The sequence below is a fragment of the Schistocerca piceifrons genome, chromosome 6, assembly GCF_021461385.2.
Source record: "Schistocerca piceifrons isolate TAMUIC-IGC-003096 chromosome 6, iqSchPice1.1, whole genome shotgun sequence".
Taxonomy (NCBI): Eukaryota; Metazoa; Arthropoda; class Insecta; order Orthoptera; family Acrididae; genus Schistocerca; species Schistocerca piceifrons.
The window spans coordinates 101,686,189-101,713,910 of record NC_060143.1 but is presented as its reverse complement, the minus strand read 5'-3'; positions in this window follow the sequence as shown (position 1 = coordinate 101,713,910).

Here is a 27,722-nt window from a genome sequence, read left to right as displayed (position 1 = left end):
AAGTAAGCTATTCTTTTCGGGAAGATTTCACAGAGAGTTAGTATGAATTTAGTATACCAATGTGTGGTAATTTCATGACGGACAGGATTGCGCTACGAACGTAACTTCTTTGGGTGAAAATTGAATCGGTTGTTTGTGGTTAATTTCCTCTTGCATATGTTTCAACGTTCTTTGTGTGTTACTTTATGAATGCAGTGTTGTATGCAGTCTCCCAATCTTTTAGTTATGAATCAAGTTTAATATCTTGAAATTTCAATGATAAATGTTAAAATAAATTTCCAAATATAAACTGATTTATTTCTTTTTATTTAAATTCTCTTTTATATATATATATATATATATATATATATATATATATCACCGGTTGTCGTATGACTATTAAAAGATTATAATTAATGTTAGTCTGGTTGGGAATTTGGTAAGCTAGACTGGATACCTGGTGAAACATTTGCGCAGTAATGCAAGGTTAACTTCCCCAGACAGCTCACAGCTTTTAAACCGCTTTTATTGTCTATCAGCACTGCTTTCATAACAAATTAAAGCAACAACATTACAGCGGCATTGGCCGTATTTTCAATCTCCTTAATGAACTTCGTGAGAAAATATCCGTCACCATCGAACTCGGAAACGAGGCACGCCAATTGAACTTCTTTGTCGCTCACAGTAGAAGAAAAAATCTCGTTCAATGTTTTGCGTAAAGAAACATACATTGATCAGATCGTATCTGCGTATTCCATGCACCCACAATCTCATAAAAACGCTTTCTTTCACTCTGCTATTCATAGAGCTACTTCTGTTCCACTCTCGAAAGACAAATTCAATGAAGAAATTAATTTACTCAAAACTATAGCAATTAATAACGAATGTGAACATGGCATAGTGGATGACATCCCTGAAAGGAAAACTGTTAAAAGAGTTACTGCGCTCGGCACTTCTATCATTGAATCTAACCCAAAAAAATATTTTTCTGTTCCTATCTTGGGGCCCATCTCCTATCAGATTCAACGCCATCTTCGTAATAAGTACAACTGTAACGCTGCCTTTTCTACCAATAATAATTTGAAAAGAAACTTCATTCATAATTTCAAATCGATTTTGTTCCCTTTTGGAAAAGTCTGGCATCTATAAGATTTTCTTCCTACCCCAGCTCTTCTTACTACATAGGAAAAACAGGACGTGCCTTAGCGACCAGATATAAAGAACTTCTTCTAAGAAAAAATGGCACTAGCATCCAAATGGGAGGGCCAGGGTGGCCGGGCGGTTCTAGGCGCTGCAGTGTGGAACCGCGCGACCGCTGCGGCCGCAGGTTCGAATCCTGCCTCGGGCATGGGTGTGTGTGATGCCATTAGGTTAGTTAGGTTTAAGTAGTTCTAAGTTCTAGGGGACTGATGACCTCAGAAGTTAAGTCCCATAGTGCTCAAAGCCATTTCAACCCATCCAAATGGTTCAAATGGCTGAGAAAATGTATGTGAAATGTATTCCAAATTTTCTCTCAGTAATACAGCTGAGTCGGGAGGTCGGTAAAAGGAGTCAACTATTAACCTAGACCGGTTGTTGAGTGTAACCTCCACCCATAATAATTCACAGGAACTATCCACTTCTACTTCACTACAGGATAAACTACTACTAACAGCGACAAACACGCCAACACCGGTTGCATGCAATCTATCCTTTCTAAACACCATCTGCGCCTTTGTAAAAATTTCGGCAGAATTTATCTCTGACTTCAGCCAGCTTTCTGTACCGATAACGATTTCAGCTTCGGTGCTTTCTATCAGCGCTTGAAGTTCAGGTACTTTACCAATGCAGCTTCGACAGTTTACAATTACAATACATTTGTGCAGTCTGCGATTACTTATGCTCATTACCCCCAATATGTAATGCAGATACTTTTCTGCTTAAGTCGTTTGCATTTCCGTGCTTGTCCGCCGCTCGTGGTCTATGGACTCGCGTTACTGCCTCTGGATCACGGCGTCCCGGGTTCGATTCCCCGGAGGCTTGGGGATTTTCTCTCCCCTTGACTAGGTGTTTGTGTTGTTCTCATCATTTCATCATCATCATCATTTGTGAGACTAGACTGGATTGTGAAAAGAAATTGGACTGTGTAGAAAGTGAGACTCTGTACGGGCGCTGATGACAGCGCAGTTGAACGCCCCACAAACCAAACATCATCATCATCATCATCTTTGTCCCAGTCTATGCATTCTTACGTGTGACTTCGAACTCAAATTCACTTAGTATTACTGCCCACTGCATCAACCTACTAGAAGGATCCTTCAACCCTAGCAACCATTTTAACGCCGCATGATCTGTTATTACTCTAAACTTTTTACTGTACGGATATCATTTGAAATATGTGATTCCATAAATAAGGCTGAACATCTCTATCCCGTTGTGGAATAATTTCTTTCTGCAGAATTTGATGCGTAAGCATCTGGATGTTCTCAACCTTCTACCTCATGTGACAACACACGGTCTAGTGCACGGTTTGATGCATAGCATGATAAAACAAATTCTCTATTAAAATCCAGAAACACCAATATCGGACTCTATGTTAAAGCTTCATTAGCTCCTCAAAAGCATGCTAGCGCTTTTCTATCACAAAATAACATTTTTCTGTACGCAGTGTTAACATCGACTCTTTTAACCTTAGGAATACTTCCCCTAATTAGGTATGGAACACACAGAACACCAAGAATCAAAATTTCCTTAATCGCTGCGTATGCTGTCCCACATCACTCACATAGATGATTATGTCATCGAGATACACAAAGCATTGTCATGGTCGTAAGCCTCTGAGTACTTCGTTCAACAGTCTCTGAAATGTAGCAGCTGCATTTTTTAATCCGAATGGCATTCTTCGAAATTCTTGATGCTCCTAAGGTGCCAAAAACGTGAACTTACGGTGCAACCTCTATCTGGCGGTAACCACTCTTCAAATCCATTGTTGAAAAATATTTGCATTGCCCTGAATGATCCAAAGTTTTTATGATGTTTGGTAAAGGGTGGCCATCCGTTATGGTTTTCGCCTTTAGCTGTTTGTAATCACAACAAAACCTACACGTGTTCCATCCCTTGATTTTTTTGGCATGACAACTATTTCCACCCCCCCCCCCCCCCCCCATTCACAACTACTTTCTTAAATTATTCCATCTTTCAGATGTCGATAGATAAATTCTCCAAAATTGGCTGCAAGTACCTAGGTTTTCTGTAGGGTTTGCAGTATACTGATGACTTATTTCCTGTTGGTATACAGTGCTGTGTAATATTCATAGCTCTTAATGGCCCTTTTGGAAAAAATAAATCCTTAAATTCAAAAACTAATTTTCCCATCCGTTCCTTATTGCTTCTCTCTAGGTGCTTCACTTTTCCTCGTGATACAATGTCAATGGCATCCAACGATTGTCCGTGGCTGGCACCTCTCATGTCTCATTCTTCTTCCTCCAGGTTATTCATCTTAGAGGTCAACAGGATCTTTGTTAATCCTATGTCCTTTGCGCTAAAATTATCTATAAAAACTGTTACCTTCTTTTCACCCTTTATTTCTTGTACACATACAATACCTCTTTTAACCAAGCAACATGTCAGATCTAATATTTCATTCTCTTCTAACAATTCCACCATACACAAAATTCCTGCCGGCAAGCTAGACTCAACACTGACCCAAAAGTGATTTCACAGAACCCTAAGGCACACAATCGTCCGAATCAAGTCTTAGTGAAATCGTTTGTGATTTAATCGGTTTGCTTTCACGATAGACTGTGCTACACTGGCAGCGGCTTCACCTAAATGAAACACTTTTCCGTCAAGTTCCACCCTATGTTGCCGAAGATGATCATGGCACAATGCTGGTATAAGAAATCTAATCCTAGAATCATGCCATAGCTGCCACTCGTGTGTGGCACAATCTCTACAAATTGTTTAAATTGTCCCATATCAAGGCAAAAGTCTATATCCACCGATTCTAATGATGTGGCACCTCCACGCAATTTATACTACGATAGGCCCCATTGCTTACATTTCACCAGATCACCACTGGCGATTGACACATGCGCCCATGTGTTCAACAATATACTGCAACCCTTTTTTCCCAGTATTCCCCTTCCCACACAACCCACCTATGCATACGATTTTGTACCATCGAATCTTACTGGGCATGACCATAGGTACACCTTGGGTTCCCATTGGCGTTTAGTACCTTTTTCTTTGCCAGTCCTCTACTTCTAAAACTATTACTTCCTATTGCTTTATTCACATCACCCTGAGGCAAGCAACACTGCATTCTTACATGCCCTGTTGGTCCACACCTGAAACATTTTATACTAGCTGCAAACACTGTCCGTTTACCCTGCAGTTGACAGTTCGATCTCCTCACACTCTATACCTAATGGGACTGCAGTGTGCGAATCCATCAGACCCCCCGTCCATATAGATCTTGACATTCCTCCATTAACTCTCTTAAAAGAAGCATTGAGCACTCTCTGCTCAGCTTATTGCAAAATAATTTCATTTACCGGAGCATTATGTCCTAATTCATAGGCACATCCATTAATCTTCCTTATCGTATCCGCAAACTGTTCCACAGTTTCCGTATTTCTCTTAGTTATTACCCCTAATTGTTCCCTATAGTCTCTGGCACTGTTCTTCGAACGTTGTAGCTCCCTTAAGATCTTCTGTATACTCTACCTAAGTTTTTGCTGCTGTACCACACCGTAGCCCATCTCTCCTTATCGTCTTATCGTTGTGTACGTAGTCGAACAGAACAGAAACGACGAGCTACACATCAAGGAACGCGCTTCTCATCGTGATTTGGGACCACAGCGGTCTCCAGCGGCAGTTTCCGGCTGCACCTGGTGCGTGAATCACACAATTTATTTACGAAAATAAACGAGCGTAAAATAGTTGCGTTAACTCTTTTAGAGATTGTCGAAGAAGAGCAGAGAAAATCGCGATGAAGTTTCTGGACTCGTCGATGACTTGAACAGCGAGCCCCTGAGAGACGAAAACTACAAACGTTGTGCAACGATTTGAGATACATGCTAGTAGAAATTATTCGTTAACTCAACTGAATCTCCATCTCATTTCCGGTTTTACATTGAATACAATAAAAGTATACCCTGTAAAGTCAGTTTGCACGTGCATAATATTGTATTGGCTGCCATCACTTTAGAGAAACGTAGCTGACGTAGGTTTCAAGATCTGGATTCGTTTTCTAATTTCCTTCGAAAGGAAGACGAGATTTTTTGGAAGCTGTTTACTATCACAGAAAATTGTATTTCCTGGAAAGACAGGCAGTCCGTAAAACAAAGAGGTCTTTTGGGTTGGCGGCACCTTCGTTTTACGAGAGCCTGAAAACTATTTTTGTGGTCAGCAAGGAAGCGATGGAGAACATACGGACCGTAGTTTCCAGTCTGCAAGTCCGCATTCTTCTTTAGTTCATTGAAAGAAATGTTTCTACTCTCCATTTACTTAAAAGGAACGGGAACTATGATTATAAACGAAAGTTTTGAGTTCTACCTGATCGATATATTTTATAAACCTTCACTCGCATAACTTAGTAATACTCAATTATAATAGTAATAATGATTTCTCTGTCATAAACAGCACTATGAGCAGTTCAGAGGCGACGTCCACAGTAAGTTCCCATTGAATGATTTTTCACCCTGACTTAATCAAAGTTAATTGCTCCCCACAAAAGTGGAAAATAATCTTACCACTTGCTACCCGCTTCTGTTAACATTACGGGCGCCACACAGACAGTTACTGTCGCGAAATCTAAGCGATCCAGGAGGTGAACAGCCTTCACGAGTTCACTTCCCATTTGTGCCAAAAACATGCGATTAGCAGCAGCATAGGTGTGACGTCATCCGAGGCAGCGGGTAAGCTGGCGTTGACTGACGGGGACCGTGTGGTAGCTGAGTGCGAAGTTAAGTCGTCTCACTGCTTCTCAGGCCGTATTTATATATGGGCACAGCAGACGGCCGAAGGGAGTATCTGCTGTCATCCACTCTATGCTCCGGTAGCAGCCTCTAAATGGTTCAAATGGCTCTGAACGCTATGGAACTTAACAGCGGAGGTCATCAGTCCCCTAGAACTTAGAACTACTTAAACCCAAATAACCTAAGGACATCACACACATCCATGCCCGAGGCAGGATTGGAACCTGCGACCGTAGCGGTTGCGCGGTTCCCGACTGAAGCGCCTAGAAACGCTCGGCCGCTCCGGCCGGTGGCAGCCTCTAAATGGCCGATTTCTCGGACACATATAATATTATAACAATGTTGTGTATCAATTTAGAATCTTTGTAATTTTTGTATGAATAGGATTAAGTCGGTTTTAATCACTGAAGAGTTTTAGTTGGCCTGAATTTAAACTCTGCCGGCTAGAAATTTTAGAACGGAACCGACGGTAGAACATGATCTCTGAACTACAGTTTCAAGACACCTTGTATTGATTGTTATTCACATCAAAGCCTTGAAATTTGTTATGGCTGTATTATTTAATGGGTTTCACCCTTCTGTAATGAAAACATTCTCTCATTAATGTAAACGGAACTTTATCTAATACAAATAAGTACGTTTTTGTTCCTAACCAAGCACTCAGTAAATTACTCGAAAGCTATTAGTGGTAGCTTAATCAGGTCCCCTAACGTTTTTATATCGAACTGAGGCTTCATACGAATTTTTGGATTTCGAGCTTTATTATTTAGCGTTACTTATTTTTTTATTAAAATGATGTTCTTAGGGATAGATATTCATCTGATCACTCTAAGATTTAACAGTTTAAACATAATATACTGAAGCATATATTGTCAAAGTTTGGAAGGGAAACTTTAATTTTTAATTTCATCCTTCGGTTACGGGGAAATACTTGTGTGCTATCCACAGGCGCGTTATGGTGACGTGGCGCTACTACAAGCGAACTGGGGTAAGTCCCGGCACACTCGCTCGACTCTGTATCTCTCAAACGATACAGCGTTTGTTTCGCGTCTGTAACCTGCGTTTAATTCTGGCGTCGATCGGCAGTCAAGGTTTCTGGCCAGTGGGAAAGCATTCCAGTCCGTCCATACAACGAGAAATGCAGCAAATACGTTATTTGTACTAAATAACTTCGACTACCGTAGATAATACTTCTTATAAGATAATAAGAAAGACGCAGAATCCAATACAAATCAAAAGGTGAAAACAAACTGGAAGTAGCCAGACGCGAACCTGTTACGTTTCACTTTAAGATTCACGACGCTATCAAAACTACGCTTCGGCATCAACTCGGCTGCAGCCATGGAGAAGCAATAAAAAACATGAGGTTCGCCGATGACATCGTAATTCTGTCAGAGACAGCAAAGGACTTGGAAGAGCAGTTGAACGGAATGGACAGTGTCTTGAAAGGAGGGTATAAGATGAACATCAACAAAAGCAAAACGAGGATAATGGAATGTAGTCGAATTAAGTCGGGTGATGCTGAGGGAATTAGATTAGGAAATGAGATACTTAAAGTAGTAAAGGAGTTTTGCTATTTTGGGGAGCAAAATAACTGATGATAGTCGAAGTAGAGAGGATATAGAATGTAGACTGGCAATGGCAAGGAAAGCGGTTCTGAAGAAGAAAAATTTGTTAACATCGAGTATAGATTTAAATGTCAGGAAGTCGTTTCTGAAAGTATTTGTATGGAGTGTAGCCATGTATGGAAGTGAAACGTGGACGATAAATAGTTTAGGCAAGAAGAGAATAGAAGCTTTCGAAATGTGGTGCTACAGAAGAATGCTGAAGATTAGACGGGTAGATCACATAACTAGTGAGGTGGTATTGAATAGAATTGGGGAGAAGAGGAGCTTGTGGCACAACTTGACTAGAAGAAGGGATCAGTTGGTAGGACATGTTCTGAGACATCGAGGGATCACTAATTTAGTATTGGAGGGCAGCGTGGAGGGTAAAAATCGTAGAGGGAGACCAAGAGATGAATACATTAAGGAGATTCAGAAGGATGTAGGCTGCAGTAGGTACTGGGAGATGAAGAAGCTTGTACAGGATATAGTAGCATGGAGAGCTGCATCAAACCAGTCTCAGGACTGAAGACCACAATATCAACAATCGTTTTATCTACAAATGTCTTTATTTGATACCTAACCGTGGCAGATTGTACTCAAATGATGCGCTTTTGACAGATCATGTTTGAGCTGTATCAGTGAAACAGTATATTTTTTTAGAACACAAATTATGGCGATAAAACTAGAAATACGGGAAGCCTTTAACTACCGGCATATGCTTTCCTATAACAAATTGTAACTAGAACGACGCATTTTCGAGATATCCTCAATGAGGTGATACTCTGCAACATCTTACGTTCATACCATGTACTCTACAACAATGGTAAAAAGACAGCAAGTACACTGTAAGTCCATGTAATATGGTGTCTCGTAAGTTGTGCTTGTGACGTAAAAGCGATGCCGCATTTCATTGGCTACATTCCTCTCCACGCAAAAATTCGACGTCCCAGATTCTTCATTTCACGGTTCGCAATGTAGTTGAACGTGGAAATCCCGCTGTGACGTCACCAGATCCGCATCACGTGTCTTTTCGCGGCCCGTGTACACCACGTGAGACAAACTGCGCGGCGTGCTTTTGACCCGCGTGGAAAATTTAAATTATCACTACACCTCTATAACTAAAAAATGTCCTGTGGCATGGGTGGCAAACTCTTATCGCCACATCTCGATTGGAGGTTCACAAACCTAGATGGCCATGAAAGATATTTCTGTTTAAAGTTATTAATATTAACTACAAGTTATTTGTGGTTTTGTGGATGTTGTGAGGGTGGACGATAGATACAAAATAGACGATGATGAAGCCAAGGCATAAATTATTGTCCATAAATACACTGAAGGGCCAAAGAAACTGGTACACCTGCCTCATATCGTGTTGATCCCCCCTGGGGTGGACTCGACTAATGTCTGCTGTATTGTTGGAGGGAACTGACACCATGAATCCTGCAGGGCTGTCCATAAATCCGTATGAGTACGAGGGCACTTCTGCGTGCTCGCGGGGGTCCTTCTTGACATTAGGAAGGTGTACCAGTTTCTTTCCCTCTTCAGTGTAGTTTCATGCGGACTCCCAGGTTCTACCGTAAGTTTGCTAAAAAATGGCTCTGAGCACTATGGGACTCAACATCTTAGGTCATAAGTCCCCTAGAACTTAGAACTACTTAAACCTAACTAACCTAAGGACATCACACACACCCATGCCCGAGGCAGGATTCGAACCTGCGACCGTAGCAGTCCCGCGGTTCCGGACGGCAGCGCCAGAACCGCACGGCCACCGCAGCCGGCGTAAGTTTGTAAAAACATACCCCACAAATACACACCCCATCGCCTACAACTGTTTCCTTGCTAATTCCGCCGATAACCTCCAAAAACAAATGAGCGTAACAGGACAAAGATGGGAGCTAAGTAGGTCACGTAAAGAACACCAAACACTTTGGATACCATAGTGGTACCTTGGTATAGTCGTACTGCAACTGATTTTCAAGCCTACTTCCGAAATTTCTCCATTAGGAACTTCATTAGTTGTTGATGTTTTTTCACACACATTAGAAACCAATAGTCGAATATGTTTGGTTCTCTCTCTTTGTGGTACGTGGATAAAGTGCAACGGCACTACTTTGCAACAAAAAATTTAAAAAAAAGAATCAGTATCTGTGCTGGATATAGTCAGTTAGGGATTAGCGGTTCGATCACACAAATGTAAATGGAAGCTATTAACATGTGCTGCACTAACTTTGTTGAGTAGACTCACACCACATGGTACACGCAGTGGAGCACTACTCCAGAAAATGGCTCTGAGAACTATGGGACTTAACTTCTGAGGTCATCAGTCCCCTAGAACTTAGAACAAATTAAACCTAACTAACCTAAGGACATCACACACATCCATGCCCGAGGCAGGATTCGAACCTGCGACCGTAGTGGTGGCACGGTTCTAGACTGTAACGCCTAGAACCGCTCGGCGACTTTGGCCGGCCAGCACTACTCCAGACTACGGTGTACTGTCAAGCAGCGTTTTCGTTCGTTCCTAAACGTCAGCAGTATATCACCTTTTCTGGTGTGACGTCACAACGATGGTTAACCCAGGTCTGTGAACCTGCTCCATAATCCTGGTCACGTCACACCCAGCTCTAGCCTATCTCTGCCCAGTTCAGATGTTTCTGGCGGGCGCCACAACGAAAGGGGTTCGAGGTGAGAAACAATCCGCACAAAATAACTGAGCTAGCGCAGAAGCGCAGGTGGTAGGCGTTATAACGGTGAAAGCCCGATTCTGCTCTGCATCGTCGATTTACACACAAGTTCTGCAATCCAGTTTTTTCCCCGACCCGCTTTCACATTTTTGGCAACTTGACGGAAAACACCGTTCGACAACGACAGAACCCGTATACGAGTGGGATAACCAGCTTTCAAAATGAAGACGAAAGATCAGGATTTTGCATCCGAGAGACAACCATTTTTAATTTCCTGTTTACGTTTTTTGCTGTAGATCATGTCACTGTGTTCAAATGCCTTAAATAAACAAATTAATCATGTGGTTCCACAGCGTCATTGTAAATTTAGTCTATCTTCTTTGCATACGTTAAATAAGCAGAGCCTTAAAAAAAGTACTCCACGTTTTGAGACGTGGTAATATGGACCAGAACAAGACAAAAAGTCCAGTAACCATGGGCTCCAAAACGCATACCCAAATACCTGTTACTACTCGGTCGTCTTCACTACTGTAGAAAACATCTCTTCTAGTTCACGCACCTTGCTATTAAGATCTACATAATGCAGTAAACAAATGAACATACATTCCTCTGTCCTTTCTTTATTTAACAAAAATATAGCCAAACAGCCGTGCAAGTGACGAGTTATTTTATTTTATTTTTGATAACAGTTTCAACAGTTGATTATGCCATCTTCAGGCCCCATATGCACTTCTCGAAAATAATCGATATTGGCATACCGGAGGCATGTGTTTGTAGATATCGTGAATTCTCAAGTGCTTCCTTCGAAGACTTGGCTGCATATGGGGATTCAAGATAGCATAATGTATTGCCGAAACTGGCAGTGAAAATAAAATCAAATATCTTCTAAATTGCACTGTTTCTTTGTTAAAAATTTGACTAAGTACGGTAAGATGTCCACAATGAATCAACAGACACATTCCCCTCTTATTGTCCATGGATACAGCAAGAAAAAGACATCTGGTAGTATTGTTATTGTAAACCGTAATCACAGTTATGGGTAGTGTAGCGGATACATTAGTCCTAATGCAACCAGTTTGTGTTCTGGTAAGTTTGTGAAAATCATTTACGTTGTAGTATTGTCTGTCCACTTACAGGGTAATGGAAACCTATTATTCCATGCGGCAGATGACAGACGTGATCTTCTTCCGTGCGCGTAACCTTCATGCTGAAAAATATTCAGAACGCAAGGTACCGTCTGCAGAATTATTCAGTCGTCTTTTCCACCTACTAGCAGAGTCGGGCTGCGTAGCTCCAACAGCGGCGGATTGTGACATACCTCGCACCGTCCGTACTCCGGTTGTGGAGCAGCGAGTATTGCAGATCGTGGGAGAAGATCGTGACGCAGGGTTTCAGCAGCTAGTCATCCTCAAGTCTAGGAGATCCTTTACGGACAGTTGCTGTACGCATGTCATGTACGGAATGTCCAAGCCCTTTGGCTACATGTCACCCTTCCAAATGCTGTGAAGATCCACTCTCCATAACAATTATTTTCACCCGAGATGGAATCGTTAAATGTCGTATCCAACTTGGGTGGCTGATGAAAATACACCATCAGTTGAAGAAGCAAGGCATCCGCGCCGATTTTCAGTGGGTATATATAATCACTTCCTATCAAACAACGGTCTGCTCTCCTGCTAGAGGGGTACCATACAGACAACAGCTGGAGACGTGGGTCACGATTGATGAAGGACTAGACAGTTTTATACAAAAAAAACCGACAACAACATCACACATATTAATGGGCAATGGATTAGTCATGGAGGTCCAGGACGTTGGGCAGCTTCGTCTCCTGATCTTGCCCCCCTTGGGTTTTGTTTATGCGGACACCTGAAATCTTCGGTACATGCAGTCCCTATTTATGTTGTACAGACACTACAGGAACGCTCCACCAGTGTCTGTTAGAGCATCCGTAACCAACCTGGAGTTTTCCAGAGAACACGTGGTTTCCTAAGGCGCCAGACAGAAGCATGGTTTTGTGTGAATGGACGCCTTTTGAGCTCCTCCTTAAGCGATGACTCTCACTTGCAGGTGATATGTAGTACCAAGCAAATTGCATTAGAATATCCGCTATCTCCTCGTAACAGCATAATGTGTTCTCAATTGTTTACTACACTCTGTAGGTCATTCGTAACAGCAAAGAGCTTGCTACAGAGGAGATGTGTTTCAAAGTACCGGAGATTTGAATTGATTTGTACTACCATCTCTCAAAATATGGAATACACATCTGGCCATTAAAATTGCTACAGCAAGAAGAAATGCATTTGATAAACGGGTATTCATTGGACAAATATATTATACTAGAACTCACATGTGATTACATTTTCACGCAATTTGGGTGCATAGATCCTGAGAAATCAGTACCCAGAGCAACCACCTCTGGCCGTAATAACGGCCTTGATACGCCTGGGCATTGAGTCAAACAGAGTTTGGACGGCGTGTACAGGTACAGCTGCCCATGCAGCTTCAACACGATACCACAGTTCAAGAGTAGTTACTGGCGTATTGTGACGAGCCAGTTGCTCGGCCACCATTGACCAGACGTTTTCAATTGGTGAGAGATCTGGAGAATGTGCTGGACAGGGAAGCAGTCTAACATTTTCTGTATCCACAAAGGCCCGTACAGGACCTGCAACATGCGGTCGTGCATTATCCTGCTGAAATGTAGGGTTTCGCAGGGATCGAATGACGGGTAGAGCCACAGGTCGTAACACATCTGAAATGCAACGACCACTGTTCAAAGCGCCGTCAAAGCGAACAAGAGGTGACCGAGACGTGTAACCAATGGCACCCCATACCATCACGCCGGGTGATTCGCCAGTATGGCGATGACGAATTCATGCTTCCAATGCGCGTTCACCGCGATGTCGCCAAACACGGATGCGACCATCAATGCTGTAAGCAGAACCTGGATTCATCCGAAGAAATGACGTTTTGCTATTCGTGCACCCAGATTGAGTACACCATCGCAGGTCCTCCTGTCTGTGATGCAGCGTCAAGGGTAACCGCAGGCATGGTCTCCGAGCTGATAGTCCATGCTGCTGCAAGCGTCGTCGAACTGTTCGTGCAGCTGGTTGTTGTCTTGCAAACGTCCCCATCTGTTGAATCAGGCATCGAGACGTGACTGCACGATCCGGTACAGCCGTTACAACCTTTATCAAAGTCGGAAACGTGATGGTACATATTTCTCCTCCTTACACGAGGCATCACAACAACGTTTCACCAGGCAGCGCCGGTCAGCTGCTGTTTGTGTATGAGAAGTCGGTTGGAAACTTTCCTCATGTCAGCACGTTGTAGGTGTCGCCACCGGCGCCAACCTTGTGTGAATGTTCTGAAAAGCTAATCATTTGCATATCACATTATCTTTTTCCTGTCGGTTAGATTTCGCGTCTGTAGGACGTCATCTTCGTGGTGTAGCAATTTTAATGGCCAGTAGTGTACATTCTTATAACCATGTATTGGGATAGACTAGGGTTAGTTGTCACAACTGTTTTAATAACTGTCGCTCCTTGCGGATAATTTTTTGAAAGGTTCAAACCTTTTCTGTGCATAATTTGCTCTTACTTCAAAATTATAATACACATTATGTGCGCATACGTGTTCGTTTCTTCCTTTTATATTTTGTGAGGGCGCTGGTTATACGCACTTTGGTTACTGTATGTTTTTCACTGCAGGATGACCTATATACTAATGTCCTTCACCGTCATGTACTTTTATCACTGCATGTTTACACACTAACTTAATTATTGTTTGTTCCATAATGTAATTGTGGTCTTACAAGGATTTTAATGTATGTTAGCATATTTTGCTTTACAATAGCATCCTTTACTGTTTCCCACTGTTCTCTCACTTCTCCTCTCCCCCCCCCCCCTTCCCACCTCCATCTCTGTCAAAGCATTTGCACTTACTTGCCGTTTATGCTACAAGCGTTGTTCGATCTCGGCGCACGTGCCGTTCGGTCTCTAACATGACCAAAGATTTTATTTGACTGGTTTTATTTCTGGATTTTAACCATTCTTACTTGACAAGCCCGGATCGTAGGGTCAGCATATTTAATAATGTATAAAGCGATGTGTGCTGACAGCGTATTTTCATTGAACAAATGTCAAATCGACTGATTATTTACAGTTTTTCCAATGTGAAATTTTAATAAGTACTAGTTTTTAGTCTTTTGGTTAAGTTTTCTGATATATGTGATGTTACCACTCCTTTGTTTTGAAACTGTTTCTGTATAACGCGTAATTTTGGCGTATATGTTTCCGGGTTTGTAATGATCACTGTTACATTGTCTTCAGGTTACTGGTATTTCTGAAAAAGATGGGTTTACATCGTCGAAATGATGGTCAAAGCTTGAATAAAGCCACATTTTGTTGCAACTAGTTGGCTGCTTTGAATTCATTTACTAACAACTTCTGTGTTATTTAAGTTTTGTGTTACTTAATGTTGTTTTCTGTTACATGTAATTTGTTATCAGTATTATAGAAAAGTTGGTTTTGTATTTACAATTTACTGACAAACTCATATTTTTTATTCTTATAAATTATTTTCACTTTCAATATGAGAATTTCAGTGCCACATTTATGAAAAGTTTCAAAATAATCATGAGCCCATTTCCTACACGGTAGAATGAAACCATTTTGTTGGCTGCTCTGGTTCAGAATTGGTGTCAACACACTTTATACAGAACGAGACGTCTTCTTCGTCAAATGACCTCTCTTGTCGCATGTTTCTGTTATACTTCTTTGTCTTTTAACTCGATTTCTCCTTTGAACCGAGAGACACACTATGCTCTCAAGACTATCTGGACGCCCTCAAAAACATACGTTTTTCATATTAGGTGCATTGTGCTGCCATCAACTGCCAGATATTCAATATCAGCGACCTCAGTAGTCATTAGACAACGTGAGAGAGCAGAATAGGGTGCTTTGCGGAACTCACGGACTCCGAACGTTTTTAGGTGATTGGGTGTCACTTGTGTCATATGTCTGTACGCGAGATTTTCACACTCCTAAACATCCATACCTCCACTGTTTCCGATGTGACAGTGAAGTGGAAACGTGAAGGGACACGTACAGCACAAAAGCGTACAGGCCGACCTCGTCTGTTGACTGACAGAGACCGCCGACAGTTGAAGACGGTAGTAATGTGCAATAGGAAGACACCTATCCGGACTATCACACAGGAATTCCCAACTGCATCAGGAGCCACTGCAAGTACTACGACATTTAGGCGGGAGGTCAGAAAACTTGGAGTTCATGGTCGAGCGGGTGCTCATAAGCTACATATCAAGACAGTAAATGCCAAAGGACGCCTCGCTTGTTGTACGGAGCGTAAACATTCTACGATTGAACAGTGGAAAAACGTTGTGTGGAGTGACGAATCACGGTACAATATGTGGCGATCCGATGGAAGGGTGTGGGTATGGCGAATGCCCAGTGAACGTCAACTGCCAGCTTGTGTAGTGCCAACAGTAAAATTCGGAGGCGATGGTGTTACGGTGTGGTCATGTTTTTCATGGAGGGGGATTGCACCCCTTGTTATTTTGCGTGGCACTATCACAGCACAGGCCTACATTGATGTTTTAAGCACCTTCTTGCTTCCCACTGTTGAAGCGCTATTCGGGGGATGAGGATTGTATCACCCACCTGTTCATAATGCACTGCCTGTGGCGGAATGGTTACACGACAATAACATCCCTGTAATGGACTGGCCCGCTCAGAATCCTGACCGAAATCCTACAGAACACCTTTGGGATGTTTTGGAACGACGACTTCGTGCCAGGCCTCACCGATCGACATCGATACCTCCCCTCAGTGCAGCACTCCGTTAAGAGTGGGCTGCCATTCCTCAAGAAACCTTCCAGCACTTGACTGAACGTATGCCTGCGAGAGTGGAACCTGTCATCAAGGCTAAATATGGGCCAACACCATATTGAATTCCAGCATTACCGATGGAGGGCGCCACGAACTTGTAAGTCATTTTCAGCCATGATCACATATTGTTGCACGATTTTTTGCTTTCAGCATGTTAATGGCACATCAATCAAAATACGACTCATAATTCGCTCCTAGTTATGGATGATCTCCCGCAAGCCAGTTTGGGAAACGTCTAATATTTTGCGGGTTAGTACGAATTTCTGGCTTCGATGTGGAAGGACCTGCTTTTGAAGATGAAGCCGAAGCAGTGGTAAAATAGGCCTCTCATTGACAGTGTTCTGCCACTGAAGGACATCATCAGCGCTTTCAGTCGGTTTTAGACGATCAGCCACGACTGACAACACACACTCTACAGCATAGAGGTTGTAGGATTCAGAAATATGTAGAGCTATCTCTCCTGACCTAATGTCACAAAAACGATTCTTTTGCATCTCACGTGCGTTGCACTTCGATGATATCTCTGATCGAAGAGCACGGCGAGCAAATGACACATTAGCATCTTCGAGAGTCTTGTGGCAGATGTAGGTGGAAATACTTTCGAAACTACACTGATAGAAAAGAAATCGCAACACCAAGACATAAACGAAAGTTGGTAGGCGTCTTTGTTTATAGGCGTGTTTCTACATATAAAAGACGACGTGTATTCAAATTTCACTCCAGTCGCGTAAGCTTGGCGCTATTAGCGCCACTAGGAGGATGCTTTGCTTGAAATACACACTGTAGCGGCGGTGAACGTTAGTTACATTTGAGATTGGACGCGGTGAGATGATGTTAATCAAGAATGCCTTTAGGGCGACAAAGAGACCATTATCAACACCTCACTGAGTTTGAACAGGGCCGTGTCATCGGGCTATGAAGTGCTGGATTTTCCGTCTGTGATACTGCAGAAAGCTTGGCTTGAATGTTGCCACTGTACATGATTACTGGCAGCGGTAGTCACAAGAATGTACCATCGCAAGAAGGCCGGGCTCCGGACGGCCCATTGGTACTACCGAGAGGGAAGACCTTGTGTTCGGCGTACGGCTCTGGTGCATTGTACTGCATCTACAGCAGAAATTTCAGCAGCATCACAACAAACTAACACAAATCGGTCACTTCAACGACAGCTCAGAGACAGACGCTCAGTAGTGTGAATTCCATTGATCCCAAACAACGGCCGTTTGCTACTTCAGTGGTGTGAAGCGAGAGCTCATTGGAGGGCAGGGTGGAGGTCTGTAGCGTCTTCTGATGACAGCTGGTTCTGCCTCGATACAACTGACGGGTTTTTGTTGGTTAGAAGGAGGCCATCTGATGGCCTGCAACCAATCTGTATGCGCACTAGACACACTGGATCAACACCTGGTGTTATGGTCTGGGGTGCGATTTCGTATAACTCTCGAGGTTATCCCACGCACACTGACTGCAAATTTGTACATCGATCTGGATATTCGATTTGTTGTGCTTTCCAGTAGGATAACACTCACCCACATACCGCTGTTGTAACCCAACAAGCTCTGTAGTGTGTTGACATGTTGCCTTGGCCTGCTCGGTCACCAGAGCTGCCGATCGGATGAGCACATATGGCACATTATCGGACGAGAACTGCAGCGTCATCCTCAAACAGCATTAACCGTCCCTTTATTGACCGATCAAGTACAACTGGCATGGAACTCCATTCCATAAAGTGACATCTCGCACCTATACGAGGAAGTGCATGCACTTTTGCACGCTTGCATTCAACATATTGGCAGTTACACTGGTTATTAATGTTCCAGTATTTCACGTTTGCAATGTCTTCTCTCACGCTTATTTTAACCTGTGTTATTGCAAGGTTGAACACGAGACGTGTTTTTAAGTAAGTACCGTTTTGAAATTTAAAAAAAGGCGTGCTAAGATATCTCAATAATTATGTTTTTACATGTACCTTTATCTACGCACTGACGCCATTACAGTCTGATTCTTCATTGTTTACGTTGTGTACTGAGTGTTTAAGATGCCACCGATAATCGTGAGTCCCGCCAAGTGTGAAGTACGGGCTGTTATAAGATTTCTTAGCGCTAAAGACCTAAAAGCGATCGATATTCATCGTGGGATCTGTGAAGTTTACGGAAACACTATGAGTGATGGAATGGTGAGAAAGTGGGTGAGAGCATTTAAAGATGGCCGCACAAATGTGCGTGATGAACAACGGAGTGGGCGTTCAGATGGTTCGAATGGCTCTGAGCACTATGGGACTTAACTTCTAAGGTCATCAGTCCCCTAGAACTTAGAACTACTTAAACCTAACTAACCTAAGAACATCACATACATCCATTCCCGAGGCAAGATTCGAACCTGCGACCGTAGCGGTCGGGCGGTTCCAGACTGTAGCGCCGAGAGCCATAATGTATCACGAAGCAAATACCGTCCGCACTGGCGAATGTTACGTGATACCACATACTTATACGTTTGTGACTATTACAGCGCCATCTATCACAAAGTAAAAAGGTGGTCCAACTAAAACATTCATATTTTTTTACGTACTACACGAATATGTAATAAAATATGGGGGTTCCTGTTTAGAAAAATATTGTTGATATCCGTTAGACCTATGGCAGCGCCATCTAGCGGGCCAACCATAGCGCCATCTGGCTTCCCCCTTCAAGCTATACGAGTTTCGTTCTTTGTAGTTTTTTCGTTTGATGCTTATTTCGTGAGATATTTGTCCTGGTCACTATCAGTGACCACCCTGTATAATCCTGAAGCAAATGTAACAGTCGATGGATAAACAGAACCTACCTTACTAATTTACGACGTTTATAACCTTAAATACCAGTCTGGTCATTATAACCCGAAAGAGATTTTTTTAAGGAAAGGAGTAGCGACAAGGAATGTAGTCGGCGTTACACCTAACGAGTGTGCTAAGTATTTGCATGTCGAAGTATATATTCTTAATACAGGTCACTCCAGTCTGACGTTCGTTGCAAGCTGCCTCCACGGAGGTGCAGATTTTATTTCTAACGGCGAAGGAATCGCAGAGACACTTGCAACGCATCGCAACAACATGTGGCGCGGCGCAGAAGCGGCCCGCCGCTCGCATTGTCTTCCGGCGTCCCAGTTGAGGCGCGGACCGCGCCAGAGCGTGGGCGTCGCGGAACCCGGTTAGACTGGCGCCAGCTGCCGGCAGCCGCGCATTCCTGGCGCGCCAGCACCGACCTCTGCTCCCCTCGTCGCTCAACTGCGGTTTTCACCATCTGCAGGCCTCGCGAACGGCACCTGTTGGGCAGACGTCGGCCTCTGGTTGCCCGTTCCCCGTTCCGAGTATCTTTACCTTTCCGGCTCGTGCCCCAGTTATCGTTTTATGAACATATGGCTAAAGTGAGAACAGTGACGCAAAATCCACTGCGACGTTATGTTTGGAACTGAATCCAGGCACCAGATTCTATCTCAAAGTCTAACATCTGCGGGCTTTCAAATAGGAAATGTGATGAGTGTCCTTCAACTATGTACCCTCAGACTCAGAGTTGAAACATTAAAAGTTTTGGCTGGTTCGTTGTCTAGTGGCTGGGATACGTAGTTTTCTCATTACAGGACAATTACTGCTGAGTCTACAATATACAATACGAATATACACATGAATCGAATGGTCGAAGGTTCCTGTCTCTCGTAAATTCCGAATTTTTAATGCAACATGGAAATTTGTAAATGCAAGATTCCAATTAAATAAAATCTGAAGGTGCTACTAACGCGAATCCTTTACAGACGAATGGAAAAATTAGTAGAACCCGACCTCGAGGAAGATCAGTTTGTATTCCGTAGAAATGTTGGAACACGTGAGGCGATACTGACCCTACGACTTATCTTAGAAAATAGATTAAATCTAGGCAAACCTACTTTTCTAGCATTTGTATACTTAGAGAAAGTTTTTGACAATGCAGACTGGAATACTCTTTTTCAAATTCTGAAGGTGGCAGGGGTAAAATACAGGGAGCGGAAGCCTATTTACAGTTTGTACAGAAAGCAGATGGCAGTTACAAGAGTCGAGGGACATGAAAGGGAAACAGTGATTGGGAAGGGAGTGAGACAGGGTTGTAGCCTCTCCCCGATACTATTCAATCTGTATATTGAGCAAGCAGTAAACGAAACAAAAGAAAAGTTCGGAGTAGGTATTAAAATCCGTGGAGAAGAAATAAAAACTTTGAGGTTCGCCGATGACATTGTAATTCTGTCAGAGACAGCAAAGGACTTGAAAGAGCAGATGAACGGAATGGACATTGTCTTGAAAGGAGGGTATAAGATGACCATCAACAAAAGGAAAACGAGGATAATGGAATTTAGTGGAATTAAGTCGGGTGATGCTGAGGGAATTCGATTAGGAAATGAGACACTTAAAGTAGTAAAGGAGTTTTGCTATTTGGGGAGCAAAATAACTGATGATGGTCGAAGTAGAGAGGATATAAAATGTAGACTGGCAATGGCAAGGAAAGCGTTTCTGAAGAAGAGAAATTTGTTAACATCGAGTATAGATTTAAGTGTCAGGAAGTCGTTTCTGAAAGTATTTGTATGGAGTGTAGCCATGTATGGAAGTGAAATATGGACGATAAATAGTTTAGACGAGAAGAGAATTGAATGTGGTGCTACAGAAGATTGCTGAAGATTAGATGGGTAGATCACATAACTAATGAGGAGGTATTGAATCGAATTGGGGAGGAGTTTGTTTGGTAGGACATGTTCTGAGGCATCAAGGGATCATAAATGTAGCATTGGAGTGCAGCGTGGAGGGTAAAAATCGTAGTGGAAGACCAAGAGATGAATACACTAAGGGGATTCAGAAGGATGTCGGTTGCAGTAAGTACTGGGAGATGAAGAAGCTTGCACACGGTAGAGTAGCATGAAGTGCTGCATCAAACCAGTCTCAGGACTGAAGACCACAACAACGACAACAACAACAACAACAACTATTTTAGCGACTTTAAATGATGAGTACAATAACAGAAGTACCTTTAAGAAAGCCGTTTATTACTGCAAAACTCTTATTGTTGTCATTGGTCCAGCAATTAAATAAAATATAAGTTGAATAGCAGGGAAACAATAGATTCCTACTTGACGTAATTAGTTATGAACAAATACAGCTCACGAGATATTCAGTTCTAAACGCATACTACGTCTTTACTGCAGAAGCCACGGAAATCTCACAAGTGCACAAGTCAGCACTACAAAATATTTGCATCTCCCGCGAACACGTGCAAACTGTTCCACTCTCCAAGTCTTTCCTGCTACCGTACGCCGCTGCTTCCTGTCCAACACTCTCCTGTGTCCTGTGCAACCCGATGCTCCTCCCCTACTTTCATACCGTCTCTCCATTCTTCGGTAGTCGCCTACGGTAGTAACGTGCGCTGTGATTGGCTAAAGCCCTCCCGCCATGTCTTCAAGCCAATGCACTCTCACAAATATATTGGAACACATACGAAATACTGGATTTACATTTCAATAACTTGAAATTAAATAAATATTTCTATGGCTGGACCATAAACACGCTTTAACGCACATAATTAAATACACTAACAAATAAAATAAACATATATCAAAGGAATAGAAACAAAAGCAGGCCAGTAGCCTAATGGCTCTGTGTTTTCTAAAACGTAGTAAATATTTGACCAATTTCTTCATTTATAGTACATATCGAATATAAACAAAGACATAGACGAATAAATATATTTATAAGTATATTGGTACCGTTTTTTCGTGTAATTGTTGAATACTTCTAGCCTGATGCGATTAATAGTAATCGGCCACTTTGACCTCCAATAACTCATACACTATTCAAGTTACATGCCTGTAATTCATACCAATTTAGGTTTACGCTAACAGAATTCTAAAGACACATCGATCGACAAAATCGGACGAACCGTTTATATTTTGGAAATTCGTTGCTGGGTGTTACTTGTATAATTTAGTCAGATACTAAACATTAAACTAATAAAGATATTGAAAATCTGATTACACCGTCAGAATCGTCGTGCAAGTAATGGTAATGTCCATGTTTCTTTTTAATGTATCATGATTCCTCTGGCTATTATTAGTTTCTACATGAGCTGTAAAATGTCTGCTGTTATGATTTCACAAAGTCTGCTACCTTCGGCACTCCCGACATACACATCTCCTTCAACAACACAAAGCAGAGTCCTCGACACCGCGTCAACATGGAATTCCTAGCCACGCGGTCGGCCTGGACCACGCGCTGGGACTACCCCTCTTGTTCCGGCCAATGTCCGGCACCATGCGGCCACGCCAACTCTGAACTTAGAATATTTTCAGGGCGCAACAACTCGCCTGTTACCTCACATATTGTATCGCTTGTGGTTTGTGACTAGAGACCTGTGCGGATAACAGAAACGATATCCTCATCCTCAAGTCTTAAAATATCGTATGCCATTCACTCCAGTGCACTGAACAGTAATTGCGAGCTCTAAAGGTAAGCTCGCACCTGCCCTGAATTTTTGTCCGCTTAAATCGGAACTTATAATTTACTTACGATTAACGTAGAACTAGAGGCCTATAATGACCGTATTTCATTACGACATAGTCTGTTACAGCCTTCAGTATTATTGAAACCGATTTCGTGAATCTTTCTGAGAAACATATACGTGACATTAGGAAGTCATAGGAAGTCGACAAGTGGAACAGATTAATAACTGAATCATTTTCGTCTGCCTCTCGGCTCAGATGACGTAGCTACTAAGAGGTTCAAGGAAAATGTTAGTCTCATATAGATCAGGTACTCTACTCGTACAAAACACTCAGACGTTTATAGGTATTGGTGACTTTAATCTATCCTCACCATGTTAGAGATAATACAAGTTTAAAGTCGATGATAGGCATAAATTGTTTTAATTGCTTTCTCCAAAAATTAATTTGAGTAATTATTTCAGGAGCCCACATGAGATGTAAATCACTGTGCTAATGTCTTAGCTATAGACAATCGTGAGTAAATGGAGAATGTCATAATGAATACAGATATTAGCGAGCACACGTTGGCTGTAGCGAGACTGAATACTGTAACAGCCAAATAAACTAAGAATAGACGCAACATATACTTATTTAAAGAAGCAGGTAAAAATTTGTTAACTCATTTTTTAAGAGACAGTCTGCTCTACTTGCAAACTAACTCTGTAAAAACGGACCCTATGTAGCACAAATTTTAAGTAATACATTTGACAGGAAGTAAATTAATAAGATACGGAACAGATACCCCCTCGTAACAAAACCTTATCACGACACTGTGGTACAAGCAACGAAAAATACATGTCAGATTTAAAAGAACGTAAAATCTCCAAGACTAGCCAAATTTTATAAAACATAGTATTTAGCATGGATTCCAATGTGAAAATGCTTTTAATAGTTTCCTCACCGACGTTGTCTTGGTAGACATTCCAGACAGATTCTCACGGCATGTAAAGTATGCCAGTGGCAATACACAATCAATACCTTCACTGCAAAACAGGAGCGGAAATGTGGTAATGTTACCAATAACAGTACAATTAAAGCGCAGTTCGTTAACACGGTATTGTGAAATTTATTCCAAAAGAAGTTGTGGTAAATGCACTCGAAGGGGAAAAAAAACGACGCACCACGAAGGAATTATCCGAAACGGACGCAAATCAGTAGATGTAATGCACATGTACAAATGATTTCAGAAAAATTGGATGATTGTTTCAAGAGAAAGAGGTTCACAAATTTAGCAAGCCATTAAGGCGTTGGTTTACCTCTGTCTCTCACGCAGTTTAGTTATTCCTCTCGGCATTGATTCGTGGATGTCCTCTTAAAGGATATCGTGCTTAATTCTGTCCAACTGGCGTTTTAGATCCTCAAAATTCCGAGCTGGTTGGAGGGACCTGCCCATAATGCTCCACAACTACTCAAGGATCCGGCGACTTTGCTGACCAAGGTAGGGTTTGGCAAGCATGACGATAAGCAGTAGAAACTCTCGGCGTGTGCGGGCGGGCATTATCTTGCTGAAATGTAAGCCCAGTGTGGCTCGGCATGAAGGGCAACATAACTGGTCACAGGATATCGTCGACGTGCGACTGTGCTGTAACGGCGGCGCGGATGACAACCAAAGGAGCCCTGTTATGAAAAGAATCGGCACTGTAGACCATCACTGCTGGTTGTCGGGCTGTATGACAGGTGACAGGTTGGTGTTTTGGGTTGGTTGGGGAAGGAGACCAGACAGCGAAGTCATCGGTCTCATCGGATAAGGGAAGGACGGGGAAGTCGGCCGTGTCCTTTCAAAGGAACCATCCCGGCATTTGCCTGGAGCGATTTAGGGAAATCACGGAAAACCTAAATCAGGATGGCCGGACGCGGGATTGAACCGTCGTCCTCCCGAATGCGAGTCCAGTGTCTAACCACTGCGCCACCTCGCTCGGTGACAGGTTGGTGTCCCACCGCTGACTGGAGCAGCTCCAGACACGACTGCGACCTGGAATCTCATTGACTGGAGTAGAATTGTCTGCAGTGATGAGTCCTGGTGATCAGTAAAGACGTGTCTGGTGACGCCCCAGAATGCGGTGGGATAGCAACTTGACTATATACCGCAGAACGTTCTCTAAAGAACCTTATTCTTACATTCACTGCTCGGTGTATACGGTGTTGGCAGCAGTCTTCTCTCAACACCTGTTCTCAAAATTTACCCAACAAGATTTTTCGAGAACTACGTAGTGATTCTTCCAAGAAATGCCATTTAAGTGTCCAGAAAACTTCCGTTATACTTTCGTGTGGGCTAACCGACACGTTAAGATCCTGCCGTGGGGACGTTGAATTCCATGTTTGCTCTAATGGTTACTTGACAACGGCTCCAAATAGTTGGAGAATATTCTAGAACTGGTCGCATTAGCGCTTATGATTTCATTTACATATGCAGTATGTTCACGTCTGAGTCAGGAGCGAGATGTTTACGAACAGCTGTACCGCTGCCAGCGGGCAGAGCTCAGGCCTGCGTTACGCGAGGGCGCTTCCATTCGGGCTTGCGGTCACGCTTTCGATGCGGAAGCAACAGCTGAAGCCGTTCGTGACTGCTTTCGCCTTTGCGGAGCGACTGCGGCTCCGGTGAGACCGATGTTACAGTACACACCTATGTTGCTTGCTTCGTCGTTCCCTGTTTAGTCAGTAGCGACCATACAAAAACATGAGCTCAAATTCGAAATATTAGCCTACTTCGCTCGCTTTCTAATACTTTTGGAGATACATTTCCTTTTTCTGAAAGGGCAGAGGTAAAAAATATAGCAATGCTTGTTACTCATCATAATTTTACCTCATGAACTTTAGTTGTAAATCACCCTCCCCTTTCAGTGCTCGTCAGTAGTATACATGGTGGCCCATTGATCGTGACCGGTCCAAATACCCCACGAAATAAGCATCAAACGAAAAAACTACACAGAACGAAACTCGCCTAGCTTGAAGGGGGAAGCCAGATGGCGCTATGGTTAGCCCGCTAGATGGCGCTGCCATAGGTCAAACAGATATCAACTGCGTTTTTTAAAATAGGAACCCCCATTTTTATTAAATATTCGTGTAGTACGTAAAGAAATATGAATGTTTTAGTTGGACTACTTTTTTCACTTTCTGATAGATGGCACTGTAATAGTCACAAACGTGTAAACACGTGGTATCACGTAACATTCCGCCAGTGCGGATGGTATTTGCTTCGTGATACATTACCCGTGTTAAAATGGACCGTTTACCAATTGCGGAAAAGGTATCTATGGCTATTGTGATCAAAATGCCCAACGGGCGTATGCTATGCATACTGCTCGGTATCCTGGACGACATCATCCAAGTGTCCCGACCGTTCGCCGGGTAGTTACGTTATTTAAGGATACAGGAAGCGTTCAGCCACATGTGAAACGTCAACCACGATCTGCAACAAATGATGATGCCCAAGTAGGTGTTTTAGCTGCTGTCGCGGCTAATCTGCACATCAGTAGCAGACAAATTGCGCGAGAATCGGTAATCTCAAAAACGTCAGTGTTGAGAATGCTACATCAACATCGATTGCAGCCGTACCATGTTTCTATGCACCAGGAATTGAATGGCGACTTTGAACGTCGTGTACAGCTCTGCCACTGGGCACAAGAGAAATTACGGGACGATGACAGATTTTTGGACGCGTTCTATTTAGCGACGAAGCGTCATTCACCAACAGCGGTATCGTAAACCGGCATAATATGCACTATTGGGCAACGGAAAATCCACGATGCCTGCGACAAGTGGAACATCAGCGATCAATGTATGGTGCGGCATTATGGGAGGAAGGATAATTGGCCCCCATTTCATCAATGGCAATCTAAATGGTGCAATATACGCTGATTTCCTACATAATGTTCAACCGATGTTACTACAAGATGTTTCACTGCACGACAGAATGCTGATGTACGCCCATCATGATGGACGTCCGGCACATAGCTCGCGTGCGGTGGAAGCGGTATTGAATAGCATATTTCATGACAGGTGGATTGGTCGTCGAAGCACCACCGAATTTCACGTCCCCGGATTTCTTTCTGTGGGGAAACTTGAAGCATATTTGCTATAGTGATCCACCTACAACGCCTGACAACATGCGTCAGCGCATTGTCAATGCATGTGCGAACGTTACGGAAGGCGATCTACTTTCTGTTGAGAGGAATGTCGTTACACGTATTGCCAAATGCGTTCAGGTTGACGGACATCATTTTGAGCATTTATTGCATTAATGTGGTATTTACAGGTAATCACGCTGTAACAGCATGCGTTCTCAGAAATGATAAGTTCACAAAGGTACGTGTATCACATTGGATCAACCGAAATAAAATGTTCAAACGTACCTACGTTCTGTATTTTAATTTAAAAGCCTACCCGTTACCGACTGCTCGTCTAAAATTGTGAGCCATATGTTTGTCACTATTACAGCGCTATCTATCACAAACCGAAAAAAGTGGTCCAACTAAGACATTCATATTTCTTTACATACTCCACGAATATGTAATAAAAATGGGGGTTCCTAATTTAAAAAACGCAGTTGATATCCGTTTGACTTATGGCAGCGCCATCTAGCGGGACAACCATAGCGCCACCTGGTTTCCCCCTTCAAGCTAGACAAGTTCCGTCTTTGTAGTTTTTTCGTTTGACGCTTATTTCGTGAGATATTTCCCCCTGTCACGATCAATGGACCACCCTGGATAGTGTGTATGCACTGTCATTGAACTTCATAAAGGATAATAAATATGTGCCACACTGGAACACGAAGAAGGTCTTTGCTTTTAACGATTCGGCTTTCGAGTATAGGGGGTGGAGTACTTAGACAGCCCACCCTAAAAAGTCCAGAATGAATAAATATATCGAGGTGCGGTTTTTACCAAGTTATAGTGGACAATATTGCGAATATCCTGACGTTCGTAAGTAATTTGTATAGCTTATAGTCTCCAAATTACGACATCGAACCTAAAATTTTGAACATAGCAACTGTTCAGCAACGGTGACGCTGAATGGATGATTTGAGAAAAGCAGCCAACCAGTTGCAGG